The sequence below is a fragment of the Balaenoptera ricei genome, chromosome 11, assembly GCF_028023285.1.
Source record: "Balaenoptera ricei isolate mBalRic1 chromosome 11, mBalRic1.hap2, whole genome shotgun sequence".
Taxonomy (NCBI): domain Eukaryota; kingdom Metazoa; phylum Chordata; class Mammalia; order Artiodactyla; family Balaenopteridae; genus Balaenoptera; species Balaenoptera ricei.
Window position 1 is genome coordinate 70,004,374 of NC_082649.1, and position 16,477 is coordinate 70,020,850.

At 39.5% G+C, this 16,477-nt stretch overlaps 1 pseudogene; it reads left to right on the forward strand.

Moving 5' to 3' along the window:
- Positions 1-1,184: 1,184 nt before the first annotated feature.
- Positions 1,185-1,765, forward strand: LOC132375047 (small ribosomal subunit protein eS7-like; annotated as a pseudogene).
- Positions 1,766-16,477: the final 14,712 nt, after the last annotated feature.

Consider the following 16,477-nt stretch of genomic DNA (forward strand, 5'->3'; position numbering starts at 1 on the left):
TTAGCTCTGCCCCCTGAAGAAAGTGGTCAATCTTCTCATGAAGAGATCCTATCGTGGGTGTTGAACCTAAGAGGGAAATAGGGCAATGTTTTTCGAACTTTATCAGCGGTCCCAATGATGTGGAGAGTCTCATTAAAGCAGATTGCTGGGCCCCACTCACCATTTCTGTGTGTGTTTTTTTTTAATTAATTTATTTATTTTTGGCTGCATTGGGTCTTCGTTGCTGCGCATGGGCTTTCTCTAGTTGCGGTGAGCGGGGGCTACTCTTCATTGCGGTGCACGGGCTTCTCATTTTGGTGGCTTCTCTTGTTGTGGAGCACGGGCTCTAGGTGTGCGGGCTTCAGTAGTTGTGGCGCGCAGGCTCAGTAGTGTGGTGCACAGGCTTAGTTGCTCCATGGCATGTGGGATCTTCCCGGACCAGGGCTCGAACCCGTATCCCCCGCATTGGGAGGCGGATTGTCAACCACTGCGCCACCAGGGAAGCCCCCACTCACCATTTCTGATTCAGTATATCATGTTCCCAAGAATGAGTATTTCTAACAAGTTTCCAGATGATACTGTGGCATCTCTTCTAGGGAATACCACTATGTTAGAAAAATCTACAATTCTTCCCCTTCTGAGTGGGAAAAGGTCAGTTTCTGCCTCCTATGAGTCTTTCTCCTGTGTGTCTCCTTTACTACTCATACAAAACACTTAATTTTTGCCACTTTTGGAAAACCCTATTTCAATCCTTTCCCTTCTCAAGAAAAGGGGGTGTAAAGCTGGAAATTCCACACTCTAATTATATATTAGTCTTTTCAATGACCAGCCTTCATTGTTACTCCATCCAGTAGCTCTGTCAGAGTCACCTCATTAGAACAAAGGACACGCCTATCATCCAGGAAATTATAAGAATTTCAGGAGCTCTGTGTCAGGATCCAGTTCAAAGACCAAATATTAGAACAAAAGATGCTCTTAGTGCTGTTATCACTTAAGGAAATACAAGGGTGCTTCCTGGGACTCTCTAGGCTTCCACCATTTCTCTGTGGTTCTTCCGGTTTCTCTACTTGCGCTAGTCCTGCCTCTTCTCCTCTGCCTCTGGGATTTTACGAGCTCTCCTGAGACCTAGGCCTCTCCCTAGGCCTCCAAGTGCGGGGTGCGGTGAGGAACAAATGTTAGTTAGCCTCATTGGCAAGGTCAAGGCCATGTTCAGTTCCAGTGCAAAGATCATGAAGCCCAATTTTGAGAAGCTGGGAGTTCAAGTCTGGAATCTTCCAGGCCCTCATGGAGCTAGAGATGAACTCGGACCTCAAGGCCCAGCTATGAGAGCTGAACATCAAAATTGCCAAGGACATTGAAGTTAGTGGTGGTCAGAAAGCTATTAAAACCTTTGTTCTCATTCCTCAATTGAAATCTTTCCAGAAACTCCAGGTCCGGCTATTGTGTGAGTTGGAGAAGAAGTTCAGCAGGAGGCATGTTGTCTTTGTCACTCAGAGGAGAATTCTGCCTAAGCCAACTCGAAAAAGCCATACAAAAAATAAGCAAGCATCCCAGGAGCTGCACTCTGACAGCCGTGCATGATGTAATCCTGGAGGACTTGGTTTTCCCAAGTGAGACTGTGGGCAAGAGAATCCGCAAGAAACTGGATGGCAGCTGTCTCATAAAGGTTCATTTGGATAAAGCACAGCAGAATAATGTGGAATACAAAGTTGAAACATTTTCTGGTGTCTATAAGAAGTTCATGGGTAAGTATATTAATTTTGAATTCCCATAGTTTCAGTTGTAAACAAAAATGACTAAATAAAATGTTATTCACAATTTTAAAAAAAAAAGAAATTACAAGGTTTTCAGGAGCTCTGTGCCAGGGTCTAGGGGCAAAGACCAATATATATTTTCTATTTCTTCCAAGTCCGTAATATCTTGGTGTAAGAAATAATCAAAGGTGAAGGGGGCATGTCAGAAGAATGCAGAAGCCAGGCTGAAGGGCTCCCAGTGGCCAAATCTGGGTCAATTTGAGCACCAAAATTATGATGATAGCAGATTATAACCTATAGAATTAAATAGGAACCCATCAGTCACACCGATATAAATTAATAAATGAAAAAATTAATGAGAAGAGAAATATTTTCCTTAGAAAGCAACTAATATATGTAGGAAGAATTAAGGTATTAGAAAGTCACTGCTCAATCACAATGGCCAAGGAATAGGAAGTAGAATTCACCTCCCTCCACAGAAACATTGAAAATAGATCTACAAGCAGAATGATTCACACAGAACAGCTACTGAATGCCGACAGAAGACCTCAGATGTCTGAAAAGACAAGAAAACCTCCACGTAACTGGATAGGACAAAAGGAAAAAGAAAAAGAAGGAATTAGGACAGGCTGCACCCCAGGAGGGAGCTGTGAAGGAGGAAAGTTTCCTGCACCTTGGGAAGGTTTCTCACAAGTGGAGAAATTAGGGCGGAGGGGGAGTTTTGGAGCCTAAAAGGGTAAGCAGCAACTGGTTTGTGCAAAATGGAGAGTAACCTGCACAGAGGGTCAGCACCCCCACCCTGCACTCTCAAACCTGAGATACTCCTCTGTTAGTGAGGTTGAGGGTCGGGTACTAAAGCTCAGACTCCTAAGCTCAGTCCCAGAGAGAGGACCAGGGTTAGGTGCAGAAAGAGCCTGAAGAGGTTGGGCCACAGCAACTGAGGGTGTACTAGGAAGAAGCCTGGGCCCACCAGAGAGGCAAGGAACCATTATTGGGAGGCGCATGAGAAGAGGAGAGGGAACACCATAAGAACTTCTATCCCTGTGAGCGCTCCCAGGCAACAGCACACCGCCTACAGGAGTTCTGGGGGCAGATGCGAGTAGCCACCGCCATCTTGGGCTCCAGAGGTGGGCACTGGCTGCCTCTTCCAGACCCGCAGGCAGACAACAGGCCCCACCCCTACTGACCCAGGAGGGCGCAGACAGCTCCCAGAACTAGGAATTCTGCCAGCGGGTCACAGAACCCGCCCCTGCTGACCTGGAAGGGTGTGGACAGCTCCTGAAACTAGGAATTCTGTCAACGGGCCACAGGACCTACCCCGCTGTCCCAGGAGGGCACGGATAGCTCTCGCTACTAGGAAATTCACCAGTGGGTGTCAGGACCTGCTCTGCTGTCCCAGGAGGATGTGGATAACTACCCCCACTAAGAAATCCGCCCAGAGGAGGGGCTGAAACCACAGCTGATCCCCAGGGGCTGTGTAACTAAGGAAGAAGAGCTAAAATTTCTCCTTGCTGCTGCACAAACTGCGGAGTTACACCTCCACTGATGCCTTCCCTAATTCAGCGCCTGTGAAACATCCGAAAGGACAAGTGCTCTTGCAGCTGCGACGGGTCTGGCTTTAGCAACTGTGGGCTCTGTGGGCATGTACTCATGGGGGTTGGGCCAGACCAGAGTTTGAGCTGCCTCCTTAGCTCCCACAGCAGGTCCAGGTGCACAACTACTGCAGTCCTATGACCTGACTTCAGTGGACCTGTGCCGGTGGCCGGGTGAAAATGACACTTGATAGTCAACAGGGCTGATCGCCGGCATACCCACAGTTAAGGTGGGACTGAGAGCAGTGCCAACAATATACTTTGTGAGCCCTCACAATGGGCAGAAGGGGATACAACAGAGCATACTCACAGGTAAACAGCTTCAGAGGAGGAATACACAGTGACTTCTCTCCCAGTGGGAGTGCTCCAGTCCCACATACCTCGCACTGCAGATCAGAATCACAGCTAAGAAACAGATCTTTGGGCCTCTACTCAAACAGCTAGGGAGCAGACCCCATCCCTGACAGGTCAGTGACAACCACAGAGCAAAGGGGAGGCCCCACTCAATTTCTAGGGCAGGCTCTGATCACCACAACACCAATCAAACTCCCTATCAAGGGGAAAATGGCACAAGCCTCTGGACCAACCTCACCCACCAAGGGGGCAGACACCAGAAGCAAGAGGAAGTACAATTCTGCAGCCTGTGAAAGGGAGACCACAAACACAGTAAGTTTGACAAAATAAGATGACAAATATGTTGCAGATGAAGGAGCAAGATAAAAACCTACAAAAACAACTAAGTGAAGAGAAGATAAGCAATCTACCTGAAAAAGAATTCAGAGTGATGATAGTAAAGATGATCCAAGATCTCAGAAAAAGAATGGAGGCATGGATAGCGAAGATACAAGAAAATTTTAACAAAGACCTAGAAGAACTAAAGAACAAGCAAACAGAGATGAGCAATAACTGAAATGAAAAATACACTAGAAGGAATCAATAGCAGAATAACTGAAGCAAAAGAACGGATAAGTGACCTGGAAGGCAGAATGGTGGAAATCTCTGCCATGGAACAGGATAAAGACAAAAGAGGGAATTCCCTGGTGGTTGAGTGGTTAGGATGCCATGCTTTCATTGCTGAGGGCCTGGTTTGGGAACTAAGATCCCACAAGCTGTGCAGTGTGGCCAAATTTTTTTTTTTAAACATAAAAAAAAAAAAAAGAAGAAATGAGGACAGTCTCAGAGACCTCTGGGACAACATTAAATGCACTAACATTCAAATTATAGGGATCCCAGAAGAAGAAGAAAAAGAGAAACGGCCTGAGAAAGTATTTGAAGAAATTATAGTCAAAAATTTCCCTAACATGGGAAAGGACATAGTCACCAAAGTCCAGGAAATGCAGAGAGTCCCATACAGGATAAACCCAAGGAGGAATTCTCTGAGACACATATGAATAAAACTAACAAAAATTAAATACAAAGAAAAACTATTAAAAGCAACAAGGGAAAAGCAACAAATAATATACAAGGGAATCCCCATAAGGCTATCAGCTGATTTTTCAGCAGAAACTCTTCAAGCCAGAAGAGAATGGCAGGATATATTTAAAACGATGAAAGGGAAAAACCTACAACCAAGAATACTCTACCCACCAAGGCTCTCATTCAGATTCGAAGGAGAAACCAAAAGCTTTCCAGACAAGCAAAAGTTAAAAGAATTCAGCACCACCAAACCAGCTTTACAACAAATGCTAAAGGAACTTCTCTAGACAAGAAACACAAGAGAAGAGAACAAAAGAGGCAGGGGGAAAAAAAGACCTACAAAAACAAACCCAAAACAGTTAAGAAAATGGCACTAGGAACATACATATCGATAACTACCTTAAATGTAAATGGATTAAATGCTCCAACCAAAAGACATAGACCAGCTGAATGGATACAGAAACAAGACCCATATATATGCTGTCTACAATAGACCCATTTCAGACCTAGGGCCACATAGAGACTGAAAGTGAGGGGATGGAAAAAGGTATTCCATGCAAATGAAAATCAAAACAAAGTGAGAGTAGCAATACCCGTATAAGACAAAATAGACTTTAAAATAAAGACTGTTATGAGAGACAAAGAAGGAAACTACACAATGATCAAGGATCAATCCAAGAAGAAGGTATAACAATTGTAAATATATATGCACCCAGCATAAGAGCACCTCAATATATAAGACAAATACTAACAGCCATAAAGGAGAAATCGACAGTAGCACAATAATAGTGGGGGACTTTAACACCCCACTTTCATCAATGGACAGATCATCCAGACATAAAATTAATAGAGGAACACAGGCCTTAAATGACACATTAGACCAGATAGACAATTTTTTAACAACTTTATTGGCATATAATTGCTTTGCAATGGTGTGTTAGTTTCTGCTTTATAACATAGTGAATCAGCTATGCATATACATATATCCCCGTCTCCTCCCTCTTGTGTCTCCCTCCCACCCTCCCTATCCCACCCCTCTAGGTGGTCACAAAGCACCGAGTTGATCTCCCTGTGCTATGTGGCTGCTTCCCACTAGCTATCTATTTTACATTTGGTAGTGTATATCTGTCCATGCCACTCTCTCACTTCATCCCAGCTTACCCTTCCCCCTCCCCGTGTCCTCAACTCCATTCTCTACATCTGCGTCTTTAGTCCCGTCCTGCCCCTAATTCATCAGAACCATTTTTTTTTAGATTCCATATATATGTGTTAGCATATGATATTTGTTTTTCGCTTTCTGACTTACTTCACTCTGTATGACAGACTCTAGGTCCATCCAGCTCACGACAAATAACTCAGTTTCGTTTCTTTTTATGGCTGAGTAATAATATCCCATTGTATATATGTGCCACATCTTCTTTATCCATTCATATGTTGATAGACACTTAGGCTGCTTCCATGTCCTGGCTATTGTAAATAGTGCTGCAATGAACATTGTGGTACATGTCTCTCTTTGAACTATGGTTTTCTCAGGGTATATGCCCAGTAGTGGGATTGCTGGGTCATATGGTAGTTCTACTTTTAGTTTTTTAAGGAAACTCCATACTGTTCTCCATAGTGGCTGTATCAATTTACATTGCCACCAACAGTGCAAGAGGGTTCCCTTTTCTCCACACCCTCTCCAGCATTTATTGTTTGTAGATTTTTTATAGGGTTTTTTTTGAACTTTTGAATTTATTTTATTTGCTTTTTTATACAGCAGGTTCTTATTAGTTATCCATTTTATACATATTAGTGTATACATGTCAATCCCAATCTCCCAATTCATCACACCACCACCACCACCACACCCCACTGCTTTCCCCCCTTGGTGTCCATACATTTGTCCTCTACATCTGTGTCTCAATTTCTGCCCTGCAAACTGGTTCATCTGTACCATTTTTCTAGGTTCCACATATATGCATTAATATACGATATTTGTTTTTCTCTTTCTGACTTATTCTGTATGACAGTCTCTAGATTCAACCACATCTCTACAAATGACCCAATTTTGTTCCTTTCTATGGCTGAGTAATATTCCATTGTATATATATGTACCACATCTTCTTTATCCATTTGTCTGTCGATGGGCATTTAGGTTGCTTCCATGACCTGGCTATTGTAAATAGTACTGCAATGAACATTGGGATGTGTGTGTCATTTTGAATTATGGTTTTCTCTTGGTATATGCCCAGTAGTGGGATTACTGGGTCATATGGTAATTCTATTTTTAGTTTTTTAAGGAACCTCCATACTGTTCTCCGTAGTGGCTGTATCAATTTACATTCCCATCAACAGTGCAAGAGGGTTCCCTTTTCTCCACACCCTCTCCAGCATTTGTTGTTTGTAGATTTTCTGATGATGCCCATTCTAACTGGTGTGAGCTGATATCTCATTATAGTTTTAATTTGCATTTCTCTAATAATTAGTGATGTTGAGCAGCTTTTCATGTGCTTCTTGGCCATCTGTATGTCTTCTTGGAGAAATGGCTATTTAGGTCTTCTGCCCATTTTTGGATTGGGTTGTTTGTTTTTTTAATATTGAGCTGCACGAGCTGTTTATATATTTTGGAGATTAATCCTTTGTCTGTTGATTTGTTTGCAAATATTTTCTCCCATTCTGAGGGTTGTCTTTTCGTCTTGTTTGTAGTTTCCTTTGCTTTGCAAAAGCTTTTAAGTTTCATTAGGTCCCATTTGTTTATTTTTGTTTTTATTTCCATTTCTCTAGGAGGTGGATCAAAAAAGATCTTGCTGTGATTTATGTCAAAGAGTGTTCTTCCTGTGTTTTCCTCTAAGAGTTTTATAGTGTCCGGTCTCACATTTAGGTCTCTAATCCATTTTGAGTTTATTTTTGTGTATGGTGTCAGGGAATGTTCGAATTTCATTATTTTACATGTAGCTGTCCAGCTTTCCCAGCACCACTTATTGAAGAGACTGTCTTTTCTCTGTTATATATCCTTGCGTCCTTTGTCATAGATTAGTTGACCATAGGTGCGTGGGTTTATCTCTGGGCTTTCTATCCTGTTCCATTGATCTATATTTCTCTTTTTGTGCCAGTACCATATTGTCTTGATTACTGTAGCTTTGTAGTATAGTCTGAAGTCAGGGAGTCTGATTCCTCCAGCTCTGTTTTTTCCCCTCAAGACTGCTTTGGCTGTTCGGGGTCTTTTGTGTCTCCATACAGATTTTAAGATTTTTTGTTCTAGTTCTGTAAAAAAAAATGCCATTGCTAATTTGATAGGGATTGCATTGAATCTGTAGTTTGCTTTGGGTAGTGTAGTCATTTTCACAATATTGATTCTTCCAATCCAAGAACATGGTGTATTTCTTTGTTTGTATCATCTTTAATTTCTTTCATCAGTGTCTTATAGTTTTTTGCATACAGGTCTTTTGTCTCCCTAGGTAGGTTTATTCCTAGGTATTTTATTCTTTTTGTTGCAATGGTAAATGGGAGTGTTTCCTTAATTTCTCTTTCAGATTTTTCATCATTAGTGTATAGGAATGCAAGAGATTTCTGTGCATTAATTTTGTACCCTGCAACTTTCCCAAATTCATTGATTAGCTCTAGTAGTTTTCTGGTGGCATTTTTAGGATTCTCTATGTATAGTATCATGTCATCTGCAAACAGTGACAGTTTTACTTCTTCATTTCCAATTTGGATTCCTTTTATTTCTTTTTCTTCTCTGATTGCCGTGGCTATGACTTCCAAAACTATGTTGAATAATAGTGGTGAGAGTGGACATCCTTGTCTTGTTCCTGATCTTGGAGGAAATGCTTTCAGTTTTTCACCATTGAGAATGTTTGCTGTGGGTTTATCATATATAACCTTTATTATGTTGAGGTAGGTTCCCTCTATGCCCACTTTCTGGAGAGTTTTTATCATATATGGGTGTTGAATTTTGTCAAAAGCATTTTCTGCATCTATGGAGATGATCATATGGTTTTTATTCTTCAATTTGTTAATATGGTGTATCACATTGATTGATTTGCATATATTGAAGAATCCTTGCATCCCTGGGATAAATCCCACTTGATCATGGTGTATGATCCTTTTAATGTGTTGCTGGATTCTGTTTGGTAGTATTTTGTTGAGGATTTTTGCATCTATATTCATCAGTGATATTGGTCTTTAATTTTCTTTTTTTTTTACTATCTTTGACTGGTTTTGGTATCAGGGTGATGGTGGCCTCATAGAATGAGTTTGGGAGTGTTCCTTCCTCTGCAATTTTTTGGAAGAGTTTGAGAAGGATGGGTGTTAACTTTTCTCTAAATGTTTGATAGAATTCACCTGTGAAGCCATCTGGTCCTGGACTTTTGTTTGTTGGAAGATTTTTAATCACAGTTTCAATTTCAGTGCTTGTGATTGGTCTGTTCATATTTTCTATTTCTTCCTGGTTCAGTCTTAGAAGGTTACACCTTTCTACGAATTTGTCCATTTCTTCCAGGTTGTCCATTTTATTGGCATAGAGTTGCTTGTAGTAGTCTCTTAGGATGCTTTGTATTTCTGCGGTGTCTGTTGTAACTTCTCCTTTTTCATTTCTAATTTTATTGATTTGAGTCCTCTCCCTCTTTTTCTTGATGAGTCTGGCTAATGGTTTATCAATTTTGTTTATCTTCTCAAAGAACCAGCTTTTAGTTTTATTGATCTTTGCTATTGTTTTCTTTGTTTCTATTTCATTTACTTCTGCTCTGGTCTTTATGATTTCTTTCCTTCTGCTAACTTTGGGTTTTGTTTGTTCTTCTTTCTCTAGTTCCTTTAGGTGTAAGGTTAGATTGTTTGAGATTTTTCTTGTTTCTTGAGGTAAGCTTGTATTGCTATAAACTTCCCTCTTAGAACTGTTTTTGCTGCATCCCATAGGTTTTGGATCGTCGTGTTTTCATTGTCATTTGTCTCTAGGTATTTTTTGATTTCTGCTTTGATTTCTTCAGTGATCTCTTGGTTATTTAGTAACATATTGTTTAGCCTCCGTGTGTTTGTGTTTTTTATGGGGTTTTTTCCCTGTAATTGATTTCTAATCTCATAGCATTGTGGTCAGAAAAGGTACTTGGTATGATTTCAATTTTCTTAAATTTACTGAGACTTGATTTGTGACCCAAGATGTAATCTATCCTGGAGAATGTTCCATGCGCACTTGAGAAGAAAGTGTAATCTGTTTTGGGATGGAATGTCCTATAAATATCAATTAAATCTATCTGGTCTATTGTGTCATTTAAAGCTTGTGTTTCCTTATGAATTTTCTGTTTGGATGATCTGTCCATTGGTGTAAGTGAGGTGTTAAAGTCCCCCACTATTATTGTGTTACTGTCAATTTCCTCTTTTATAGCTGTTAGCAGTTGCCTTATGTATTGAGGTGTTCCTATGTTGCGTGCATATATATTTATAATTGTTATATCTTCTTCTTGGATTGATCCCTTGATCATTATGTGGTGTCCTTCCTTGTCTCTTGAAACATTCTATATTTTAAACTCTATTTTATCTGATATGAGTATTGCTACTACAGCTTTCTTTTGATTTCCATTTGCATGGAATATCTTTTTCCATCCCCTCACTTTCAGTCTGAATGTGTCCCTAGGTCTGAAGTGGGTCTCTTGTAGACAGCATATATATGGACCTTGTTTTTGTATCCATTCAGCGAGCCTGTGTCTTTTGGTTGGAGCATTTAATCCATTCACGTTTAAGGTAATTATCGATATGCATGTTCCTATGACCATTTTCTTAATTGTTTTGGGTTTGTTTTTGTAGGTCTTTTCTTCTCTTGTGTTTCCCACTTAGAGAAGTTCCTTTAGCATTTGTTGTAGAGCTGGTTTGGTGGTGCTGAATTCTCTTAGCTTTTGCTTGTCTGTGAAGCTTTTGATTTCTCCATCGAATCTGAATGAGATCCTTGCTGGGTAGAGTAATCTTGGTTGTAGGTTGTTCCCTTTCATCACTTTAAATATGTCATGCCACTCCCTTCTGCCTTGTAGAGTTTCTGCTGAGAAATCAGGTGTTAACCTTATGGGAGTTCCCTTGTATGTTATTTGTCATTTTCCCCTTGCTGCTTTCAGTCATTTTTCTTTGTCTTTAATTTTTACCAATTTGATTAGTATGGGTTTTGGCGTGTTTCTCCTTGGGTTTATCCTGTATGGGACTCTCTGTGCTTCCTGGACTTGGGTGGCTATTTCCTTTCCCATGTTAGGGAAGTTTTCGATTATAATCTCTTCAAATATTTTCTCGGGTCCTTTTTCTCTCTCTTCTCCTTCTGGGACCCCTATAATGCGAATGTTGTGGCATTTAATGTTGTCCCAGAGGTCTCTTAGGCTGTCTTCATTTCTTTTCATTGTTTTTTCTTTATTCTGTTCCATGGCAGTGAATTCCACCATTCTTTCTTCCAGGTCACTTATCCGTTCTTCTGCCTTCATTATTCTGCTATTGATTCTCTCTAGTGTATTTTTCATTTCAGTTATTGTATTGGTCATCTCTGTTTCTTTGTTCTTTAATTCTTCTAGGTCTTTGTTAAACATTTCTTGCATCTTCTCAGTCTTTGCCTCCATTCTTTTTCCAAGGTCCCGGATCATCTTCACTATCATTTTTCTGAATTCTTTTTCTGGAAGGTTGCCTATCTCAACTTCATTTGGTTGTTTTTCTGGGGTTTTATCTTGTTCCTTCATCTGGTACATAGCCCTCTGCCTTTTCATCTTGTCTATCTATCTGTTAATGTGGTTTTCGTTCCACAGGCTGCAGGATTGTATTGTTTGTAGATTTTTTGATGATGGCCATTCTGACTGGAGTGAGGTGATAACCTCATTGTAGTTTTGATTTGCATTTCTCTAATGATTACTGATGTTGAGCATCCTTTCATGTATTTGTTGGCAATCTGTATATCTTCTTTGGAGAAATGTCTATTTAGGTCTTCTGCCCATTTTTGGATTGGGTTGTTTGTTTTTTTGATATTGAGCTGCATGAGCTGCTTCTAAATTTTGGAGATTAATCTTTTGTCAGTTTCTTTAATTGCAAATATTTTCTCCCATTCTGAGGGTTGTCTTTTCGTCTTGTTTAGGTTTTCCTTTGCTTTGCAAAAGGTTTTAAGTTTCACTAGGTCCCATTTGTTTACTTTTGTTTTTATTTTCATTTCTCTAGGAAGTGGGTCAAAAAGGATCTTGCTGTGATTTATGTCATAGAGTGTTCTGCCTATGTTTTCATCTTAGAGTTTTATAGTGTCTGGCCTTACATTTAGTTAGACCAGATAGACTTAATTGATATTTATAGGACATTACATCCGAAAGCAGCAGAATACACTTTCTTAAGTGCACACAGAACATTCTCCTGGATAGATCACATCTTGGGTCACAAATCAAACCTCAGTAAATTTAAGAAAATTGAAATCATATCATGCATCTTTTCCAACCCCAACGCTATGAGATTAGAAATCAATTACAGGGAAAAAAAACTGTAAAAAACACAAACACATGGAAGCTAAACAATATGCTACTAAATAACCAATGGATCACTGAAGAAATCAAAGAGGAAATAAAAAATACCTAGAAACACATGACAATGAAAACACGATGACCCAAAACCTATGGGATGCAGCAAAAGCAGTTCTAAGAGGGAACTTTATAGCAATACAATCTTACCTCAAGAAACAAGAAAATGTCAAATAAACAACCTAACCTTACACCTAAAGGAACTAGAGAAAGAAGAACAAACAAAACCCAAAGTTAGTAGAAGGAAAGAAATCATAAAGATCAGAGCAGAAATAAATGAAAGAGACAAAGAAAACAATAAAAAAAAAAAAGATTCATGAAACTAAAAGCTGGTTCTTTCATACGATAAACAAAATTGATAAACCTTTAGGCATACTCATCAAGAAAAGAAGGGAGAGGACTCAAATCAATAAAATTAAAAATGAAAAGAAGTTACAACTGATACCACAGAAATACAAAGGATCATAAGAGACTATTACAAGCAATTATATGCCAATAAAATGGACAACCTGGAAGAAATGGACAAATTCTTAGAAAGGTACAGCCTTCCAAGACTGAACCAGGAAGAAATAGAAAATAGGAACAGACTAATCACAAGTAATGAAATTGAAACTGTGATTAAAAATCTTCCAACAACAAAAGTCCAGGACCAGATGGCTTCACAGGTGAATTCTATCAAACATTTAGAGAAGAGCTAGCACCTATCCTTCTCAAACTCTTCCAAAAAATTGCAGAGAAAGGAACACTGCCAAGCTCATTCTACGAGACCACTATCACACTGATACCAAAACCAGACAAAGATATCACAAAAAAAGAAAATTACAGGCCAATATCACTGATGAACATAGACACAAAAATTCTCAACAAAATACTAGCAAACAGAATCCAGCAACACATCAAAAGGATCATACACCATGATCAAGTGGGATTTATCCCAGGGATGCAAGGATTCTTCAATATATGCAAATCAATCAATGTGATACACCATATTAACAAATTGAAGAATAAAAACCATATGATCATCTCCATAGATGCAGAAAAAGCTTTTAACAAAATTCAACACCCATGTATGATAAAAACTCTCCAGAAAGTGGGCATAGAGGGAACCTACCTCAACATAATAAGAATAAAATACCTAGGAATAAACCTACTTAAGGAGACAAAAGACCTGTACTCAGAAAAGTATAAGACACTGATGAAAGATATCAAAGATGACACAAACAGATGGAGAGATATACCATGTTCTTGGATTGGAAGAATCAATATTGTGAAAACGACTATACTACCCAAAGCAATCTACAGATTCAGTGCAATCCGTATCAAATTACCAGTGGCATTTTTCACAGAATTAGAACAAAAAATTTTACAATTTGCATGGAAACAAAAAAGACCCCGAATAGCCAAAGCAATCTTGAGAAAGAAAAATGGAACTGGAGGAACCAGGCTCCCTGACTTCAGAGTATACTATGAAGCTACAGTAGTCAAACCAGTATGGTACAGTCACAAAAACAGAAATATAGATCAATGGAACAGGATGGAAAGCCCAGAGATAAACCCATACACCTTTGGTCACCTAATCTATGACAAAGGAGGCAAGAATATACCATGGAGAAAAGACAGTTTCTTCAATAAGTGGTGCTGGGAAAATAAGACAGCTACATGTAAAAGAATGAAATTAGAACACTCCCTACACCATACACAAAAATAAACTCAAAATGGATTAAAGGCCTAAATGTAAGGCCGGACACTATAATACTTTTAGAGGAGAACATAGGCAGAACACTCTTTGACATAAATCACAGCAAGATCTTTTTTGATCCACCTCCTAGAGTGATGAAAATAAAAAAAAAAAAAAATAAATGGCATCTAATTAAACTTAAAATCTTTTGCACAGCAAAGGAAAGCATAAACAAAACAAAAAGACGACCTTCAGAATGGGAGAAAATATTTGCAAATGAAGCAACCAACAAGAGATTAATCTCCAAAATATACAAACAACTTGTGCAGCTTAATATCAAAAAAAACAAGTAACCCAATCAAAAAATGGGCGGAAGATCTAAATAGACATTTCTACAAAGAAGACATACAGGTGGCCAAAAAGCACATGAAAAGATGCTCAACATCACTAATTATTAGAGGAATGCAAATCAAAACTACAATGAGGTATCACCTCACACCAGTCAGAATGACCATCATCAAAAAATCTAAGAACAATAAATGCTGGAGAGGGTGTGGAGAAAAGGGAACCCTCCTACACTTTTGGTGGGAATGTAAATTGGTGCAGCCACTATGGAGAACAGTATGGATTTTCCTTAAAAAACTAAAAATAGAACTACCATATGACCCAGCAATCCCACACCTAGGCATATACCCGGAGAAAACCATAGTTCAAAAAGATACATGCAAGGACTTCCCTGGCGGTTGAGTGGTTAAGACTTTGCCTTCCAATGTAGGGGGTGTGGGTTCGATCCCTGGTCAGGGAACTAAGATCCCACATGCCTCGCAGCCAAAAAACCAAAACATAAAACAGAAGCAATATTGTAACAAATTCAGTAAAGACTTTAACAATGGTCCACATCAAAAAAATCTTTAAAAAAAAAAAAGATACATGCACGCAACTGTTCATTGCAGTACTGTTTACAATAGCGAGGACATGGAAGCAACCTAAATGTCCATCAACAGAGGAATGGATAAAGAAGATATGGTACATATATACAATGGAATATTACTCAGCCATAAAAAAAACAAAATAATGCAATTTGCAGCAACATGGATGGACCTAGAGATTGTCATACTGAGTGAAGTAAGTCAGACACAGAAAGACAAATATCATATGATATCGCTTATATGTGGAATCTTAAAAAAAGGGGGTAAAAGTCACAGATGTAGAAAACAAACTTATGGTTACCAGGGGATAAGGGGGAGGGGAAGATAAATTGGGAGATTGGGACTGACATATACACACGACTATATATAAAATAGATAATAAGGACCTACTGCATAGCACAGGGAACTCTACTCAATACTCTGTGATGGCCTATATGGGAAAAGAATCTTAAAAAAAAAAAAAGGAGTGGGTATATATATATGTATAACTGATTCACTTTGCTGTACACCTGAAAGTAACACAACATTGTAAATCAACTATACTCCAATAAAAATTTTTTAAAAAAGAAATGATCTGCTTAGACATAATCATAATAATAAATAACTCAGGCAATAAACATTAAGAAATGCTAATCTGAAGGTGTGACCAAGATGGTGAAGTAGGAAGACCCTGTGCTCACCTCCTCCCACAAGAATACCAAAATTACAACTATTTACAAAGCAACTATCTATGAGAATGACCTAAAGACTGGCAGAAACGATTTTCCACAACTAAAGATATGAAGAAGGAACCACAACGAGATGGGTGGGAGGAGTGGAGTCAGTATAGTCAAGACCCACACCCCAGGGTGACAACCCACAAACAAAAGGATAATAATGATTACAGAGGTTCTCCCCAAGGAGTGAGGGGCCTGAGCCCCACACTGGGCTCCTTCGCCTGGGGATCCTGCACCGGGATGATGAGCCCCCAGAATTTCTGGCTTTGAAGTCCAGCGGGGCTTGTGTGGGGGAAAGCTGGAGGGCTGTGGGAAACAGAGACTGTTCTTAAAGGGCTCACGAAAAATCTCACATGCTCTGAGACCCCGCACAGAGGCAGTAATTTGAAAGTAATTTGAAAAATATCAGCTTTTAAATTTATCTTCCACCACTCATTTTTGTTTTCTATTTAATTTTAAGCTTTTTTTAAAAAAATTTACTGCTTTCTAGATTCATCTAGTCTCTCTAGTTTCCTATGGCGCACTGAGGTACTGAAACTTGAATCCAGGGAAGACAGGAAGTGCTAAGTCTGAGGGGACACTAGAGAGCTGTATGGAGCTATCCTGCCATGGTCCCTCCTGCCCTCCTGTGTGACTGATAATGAGAAAGGATGTGGATGGGCCTCACTGGAGGAACGGCACCCAAGTGCCCTATCTTTCCACTCTGAGCTCAGATACGTCTCTGACAGAAGGGAAGTGGACAGGTAATACAAGTTCCCATGGAGCTTGTTTGTGAGGAAGACTCAACTTAGGTGGCATATATCCTAATCCTGATGTCATAAAGCAATTGTTAACTCATACCTCTCCCCCTCATATTACTCATGTCAGACCTTGGGAAGTGGAGAAATAAAGGAACCATCTAGAGACAAGCC